The sequence below is a fragment of the Daktulosphaira vitifoliae genome, unplaced genomic scaffold (genome assembly GCF_025091365.1).
Source record: "Daktulosphaira vitifoliae isolate Bord-2020 unplaced genomic scaffold, ASM2509136v1 Scaffold_3, whole genome shotgun sequence".
Taxonomy (NCBI): Eukaryota; Metazoa; Arthropoda; class Insecta; order Hemiptera; family Phylloxeridae; genus Daktulosphaira; species Daktulosphaira vitifoliae.
The window spans coordinates 34,559,241-34,566,850 of NW_026099574.1; positions in this window are offsets into that span (position 1 = coordinate 34,559,241).

The window sequence follows — 7,610 nt, forward strand, 5'->3', positions numbered from 1 at the left end:
CATAATTTTCTAGATAATTTCATCGTGTGTATTAATCGATCTTTCAATCGATCCTGTAGGCATATTATGATAATGAACAATGCCACTGTTGTTCGACAGCAGCTGTCACGGCCGCAGCGGTTAGGTTAGAGAAATCAACATAATATATGATAATCAAATGACAACGTTGAATAAGTTTAGCGTTTCATCAGTCCATTGCAATTACAACAAAAGGTCCAGTCTATAAAATTATAAATTTTGTTTTTTTTTTTTCACAATATATCTTACTACGAGAAGAGTAAACATGTTCGATCGAACAACAGACACGACGCCAAACCGCACGCTCATCTATATGATCGTGGAGACGGCGACGCAGGTTAAATGACGCCACTGATTCTCTTCCTTTTTTTTCTAGTTTCTTCTCTGCCGCCAAGGTCCTACCGTCCTTTAGGAGCCTGTCTCGATTAGTCCGATGTACATATAATTGTTACTGTGTTCAGGTAGCCTTACCGTCGATGATACCAACAACGTTCATATAGCACAGGGTAGTATTTTTACCATCGATTAGTGAAACAACAACCTGCTTTTTACTTCCGCGATTATGTACGATTGACCAGTACTTAAGTTTGAAAAAATGCATAATTTGGTATAGGCTAAAGAGTTTTACATTAGCAATCAAAAGGTAAAATTCCGTAAAAAAAATATTTCAACGAAAAATTACGCTGTTTTGTAAAAATTGTATTTATTTTCCATTTTTAAATATGATGTCTATTATATTTAGGAATTATTTCATTGCCTCCCGGTGTTTTAACGTTTCCAAAACGGCTGTCTGTGTTAAACGCATTTATGAAGAAATTACAGTCAATAAAACGAAGCACTTAAACCTATTTTTAAACCGACTACGGTTCAAAACAGTAATCATGTAGGTTAAAAAAAGAAACCGAAAAATCGACTTCAATTACAACATCGCGACAATTTGTGTTTGCGTGTTTATTGTAGTATTATACAATGCATTTGTATTATTGGGTATCCGTCTGGGGAAAAATGAGAGCTACCGTAGTACAAGGCAAATGGCATACTCTTCTTGCCAGCGATAACCATCAAGACGGCGTAGTAAAGTCCGGGGTTCGATAACCAGATTATGACGAAACGATGACTGCAGTCGCAACGAGGATAACGGCCTGTTGTGTGTGTGTATGTTATTTTTTTTTTATTGTAGAAAAACCTTTTGTTGTCACCTGAACCCCAAAACGGATATAATCCTTAATTAATTAGCGGCCGATACGAACGCACAAGGCGCCCCGTCGTCATAGAGGGTCCCGAGTACGCGTTTACTGCTCATCCTATGAATGTCTCGGTTTGACGCAACAATAAACTCATTATTTACAACAACAAAAAAATAAATAGATACACTTCAATATGTGCCTGCATATTGTTAGGAGTTATTAAAATCTTGCACTCGGCGGGATGAGCAAAATAGCATAAGTAAATTTCAACACTCCATATTGGTGATAAATGACACGAAAACCAGTCAGTACTTACCAAACAACCAAAGAGAATACAATGTAAAAACTATCAAACAAGTTTGTGTCTGTCAACTACGTTTCGGTGCCATACGGACTGAGGGTTACAATTCAAATGAAATTATAAATATCAATATAAGTGTTCTCTTCCGTTTCCGATTTAAACCCCTTTCGTATTGATCACTTATACGCAAATATTTCCCATCGGAATTAAAATATATTTGCATCCACTTTTTATCCCATGACAAAATCCATCCGAATGATGAATTTCAATTATTTCAATGCCAGTCAATACGAATAAAAGTTAAGTTCCAATTGATACACTGAATTGTTAGCAGAGCGAAACATTTTTTCGACGGAGAAGATTGATGAACGAATATGGGAAATCAAATATTTTAGGCACTTTAGAGTCTATAACAGTTTTTTGAACACATAAAATCATTTATTTAGACATTTTATCGTATCATGTCAAAGTAGTAAGTTTTTTTACCGGTACGTAAAATAATATTTTCCCTAATGGGTATTAGTGTATGTATTTTCATTAGTAATTAGTCTCAATTATTCAGCAATAAAGTAATAATTTTATCATTTAAATCCAAAGAATGCAGATTAATTCTCTTCGTTCTGACAAATTACAATCGAACTGTTAATATTTTATTATCTCAAAGAAACAAATGATTGTTTTGAAAAGAAATCTTGTAAGTTAATGTTAACATGAATTAAGCACTTGCGTACGCCTCTTTACATATAATTTAGCTATGGTCTCAGTGTCTTATACGTCATTAAGATGTTATCGTGATTGGTATTAATATGTGTGTTTGAACAGCCCAACGACTATTCATCAACGTATCTGCTTTTGATGCAATCTCCAGGACGGGTAGAAGGAAAACACGGTCGTGTTATTAAACATTCGTTTATTACTATTTATTATTTTTTCTTCTCTAACACAATGACTTTAGAGGGTCATTTGTCTTCTATGACAGGTACCGTTTGTTCCTGTATGGATAAAGAACTGTTCTCCAATACTGTGATTACGCTTTTTTTGACTCGAAATAGTAAACCAAGTTTTGAGTATACAGTTACAAAAAGTACGTTTCGATGAAAACAAATGTAATTGTTGTACAATACTTGTTAGTAATCGTTGATCTCCATTGTAGTGAATTTTTCATAATATTTCAGGTCAACATTACTTGTGGTTTTTAAAATAGATGGATTGACAAAAATTATATGTCTCTTCTTATTTAAAAATAATTTTAAGTTTTTTTACTAAAGTGTTCTAAATTATTCGAATGTAATTTTTATTTTCATATGAGTTTGATAGTTTATATAATATATACGATTTATTAATATCGAGTAACTTATATAGTTTGTGATAATATCAATAAATTACAAAAACCAGATGCAACTTTACTATTTTTACTTTGTATATTGTATTTTAGAAAAAAATGTATTTTTCTATTTAGTTAAATGCCCCAGCGCTAATGTTTATAATTTATTTATAAGAAAAAAGCTATTATTATATATGATGTATACGTACTACTTTTGTACTTGAACGTTGGATATAATAATACTAATAAAAAAATTCACTAATCAATAAGGACTTAATACATCTGCATTAAATAGAATTATAGAAATATGGTCATTATCAACTCAATTGCGTGTATTCCCTTAAATGGACTACTTAAATAAATCAATAATGTAAATAAGATTGTTCATAGTAAGTTACACTACGAAAAGTAGAACATTATTTAAAATGTAGATTATTTTTTTATTTAATAAGTAACAAAATATTACCTTTAAAAGTAGTAAAATTAATTATTATAAAATACAAATTGTGTAATGAAATGAAATACTGATTAATAATAATTATTAATCAGCATTTCATTTCATTACAGTAATAATTATTTTTAGTAATGCGTCTAAAAAGATCTTGTATTTAAATTTTTCGCATTTCACTCATTAGTAAGATAAATCCATTTGAATTTAAAATCATTTTTGATGTCTAATTTAACTTGATGATACAATAAAGTAAAGATAACGTGATGTTATAATAATATTTTTTTGAATAAAATATATTTTACATTTATAGCATATTAATAAACACGGATAATGTTTTATTGAAATATACATTTTATAGTTTTATTTTAGAATAAATTAATTATGAATTGCTAGTTTCCTCCGAGTGCTATGATTCGAATTTTGGAAACTCCACAGTTGTATTTTCTCAAAAAAAGGTATGACGAAATTATGAAAGTAGGTCGTTTAATTGAAGAACTATCGTATGTTAATAAAAAAACAATGATGAGTGGGAATAAACATTTAGATACTAATTATACCCTTTAGTTGGAAAAAATGTTTGTTTCATACTTACACAAACCGTGTAAGTAAAAGGTTTATTAAATTATCTTTAAGATTTATCTGAATGTGTTATCCACTACGATGCAAACGAGCGTATCCACGTGCATTCCACGTGACTAACTGCTGACAGTGCCATTGACACGCAACCTTGAGCAAAGACCTACGCCAACATTGGACTGGGTGCGTGGCTCGTGCACATCCGCCGTGGTTTGGGTGACAGTACAGAAGGTCGTCACATAATAAGAACCAGCAGAGGGGGGAGACTGGCCAGACGGACGTTGGCCCAAATTCCTTGGAATTTAACTCGCACAATATCGACCCAAGTATAAACACAATAATGACTTCACTAGTAAACAACAATAACCGGCTATTGGTTAGTATGGGTCGCCAACCTCTTGTTAGGTCACTGGCTTGAGGTTCGTTTAAGGGGCGGTTATGGACTCTAGCGAAAACCCATAAATTCTTTACAGCATTACGAAATCGATATTTTAATGCTATTTTTACGCTCTTAAGTCTTATTTTTAAGTGAAAAGAAATCGCATTTTTAACTTTCTTGCTGTGTAAGTACTCGCCAAATTGCGTCATTACATAGACGCTATTGTAAATACAACACATACACTACATTGTTCACAAGGAGTACAGCCAATGAAGTATTTACATAGTAAAATTGCCTTACTTAGTTTTTGCCATATACTTTTGATTTCGTTATAATGAAAATTAGGTTCATAGTAATTTTTTCGAATTGTACACGTTTTTTAACAAGTAATTATGGTCTTTATATGGAACTATTGCATAATTAATTACAATAGAATACTGGATTTGCGTACTTAAATTGTATGTATCATTTATACATCCGGATAAGTGTCCATAGCAATTACGTGACTGTACACAATAAGTGCTCCAAGTACTGTTCTAGCAACTCAGCTTCTGAACAATAAAAAAAACAGCAGTTACTATTGATAAAAATTATTAAAATCCATTGAAACACTTTTTTCATTATTCAACAAAATAAATGTAGTTTTATTTCGCTCGATTTATGTTTTTACTAGTAACCATACATGAGACTCCTGTGGTATATAAATGCCTAGCAATTATTTTAAATAATAAACCCTTCCACGAACACATTGTAATATTACTTTTTTTACTGTTTACCATAAGAAAGATCATTATTTTACCTTGACCTTTTCAAGAATATTTTTAGACGGTCGTTTGAATTATTTGCCAGAATTTTTAAACAACAAACGATTGACTTAAAAAATATGTAAATTGCGATTTTTGACGAAGGCGTCAAAAATTAATTGTTGAATCATTGTAACTAATGCCGGATACAGTTATTAGAGTGATGTATTTAGGTAATGTTTTACGTCACTCTACACTTGTATTATAAAAAAGCAGCGGAAATTTTTGTACATGAATTTTTCCGTGAAAAACATTGCATGTGTCATTTAGGTCATTAACACAAACGGATCGGAACGATTCACAGTGCACCGCACGTCACTCCGGAAAATTCTTTCGGAATTACTCATAGAAAGCACTTTTTTTTTTTTATTAACATGCGATACACAAACAGGAAAAGTATAGTTGTAAATATTATTGTGGAAAAGAAAAAGACCATTGCAATTTTCCCTAACAAATTCATCCAAACGTGAAAGCTAAAATTATATTTTTTGTCTACTGGCGCAAAACTTTAGATGGGGTTGGCCACAATATTCGGTTTGTTTACTCGCTTGTTTATCACCTGATAAGAATAGTACGAAGTTCAACCCTCGGAACGTCAATAAAAAACAATGGTCTTTACCGCGTGTATAATATTATCATGTATAAGATGAAAAATGAAATAAAGACCGGTGGCAGTGGCGTCATACGGTCACCCGACTTTGTTATGCTTCCTCTGTATAAAGAAAAAAAACCATCCTATATTATTGTACGTATAAATGTCCAAATATTTTCCCCGGCAAACGCGAGGGAACGAAATTGCCTATTCTGTATTATCCGGGATCGCCTTCAGTCGTTTAGGTAAATTAAACTCGGCCCCCCATCGGGCATACCCCTTTACCAAAAAATAATACGTTCTGTGCACTACCGTTGCATTGATATCAATCTGGAATTTAATTGAATATTCGCCCTCAGAAAGCACATAGACTAAAACAATCGGACAGCAAAGAACAATTTTGGGGATTCGAAGATGTTATGTTGTGTGTAATAATATGTCAAAACAGTTTATCGCTGTAATAATATTATGCCAAATCCCATTGGATTAGTTGACTTTTATTTTACAGACACGTTTTTATGATAATAGTATTTTTTGGGGAGAAATAAAAATATCAAATATTCGTACAAATGTGGGTTTGAAAGTAGATTTTTTCAATGAAAAACTGTACCCGAGGTATAGGAGGAGGTACAGTAGTGTAGTCATGAAGGGAAATGCAACTTATCGTGTTGTTTTGTTAGCACAAATAAAAACAACGCATACGTTCAAAGCAACAAACAGGTATGAACCCTTTTGCAAAGCGTCACATTCAATCAGTACTCGAAATTACACAATCTGGGGGTGCGGGAAGCCTATTGATAACCATTAATACGAATGCCGATACCATAAGTGTGTGTATAGTGCCCTCCAAATGGAATGAATTGTGCATGTATACGCAAAACCAAATTACAATCCACTACTTTGTACACAGGCTATTGCTTTTCAGGCATTGTACGTGTTGCGTACCGGTCAATCAGTCCCTAAAATTTGCAAGTCAAAATAATAACGCATTCGCCTGTAAGTACGTCTGTTCTTGGCGCTTAATTGACTTTGCTGATGGCCAATTATCGTGTCCTCGACCATCGCCTACCGAACTCGATTATGGTTTCAGTTTGGTCTCCACTCTAACAAATCATCATAATATTACATCCATTACATACATTTACAAAATGTAAATTAATTTACTGCGAATTTCGCGAAACAGTCAATGTGTTGCACTTGCATTAAATAGGAACACTTAACGTAAATGTACAATAACCACGTATAAGTTTATTTATATAAATTAACATATGTTAGAAACACAAGTGGAATTCAACTATTGTGGTTTTATTTAAAAAAAAAAAATTTGAAAAAGCATTTTTTATATTTTTAAGAATAAATTAAACATAAATACTGAAATGAAATTGCTCGTATTTATAAGTGAGGTTTACTGAACCTTCTTTATATCCTAAGCGTAAATAACTTTATAAAATATTGTACTTCCAATGATTAGGTTATACACTTATAATTTGTCCTCATAATTAACTAGCAGCAGTTTTTATTCCTTTAACCTGGAGTAAACAATTTTAAGTACATTGGCGCTTGAACTATGTGAACTACATAGTAAAGATGTATTCAAGAGATGTTATTCGATAAAAAAAACAATTAAAGTTTTTTACATACACACGTGCACGTCACGTGTATCCTCCACCTGCAAGAATAATAACAACATGAAAAACAAGAATGTTTCTAAAAGTCATGTCTAAATTGCACTGAGCTACAACAGCGGCGCAACACTTAAGCAATTAAAGTGTACCTTAAATGACATGTACATATTTTCTTGTAAACATAAATTGTGTTAAAATGCACTTATGTCAACGATTGTGCGGGAATTTATACTATACCGGAACTCGAAGACATGGTAGTATTTTTTTTTTTTATTATAGCCGATAGGAGACAAACACCTATGGTCATTAGAACTAGATGAATTTGCATAATATTATTTGATGTAAGGGGGGTGA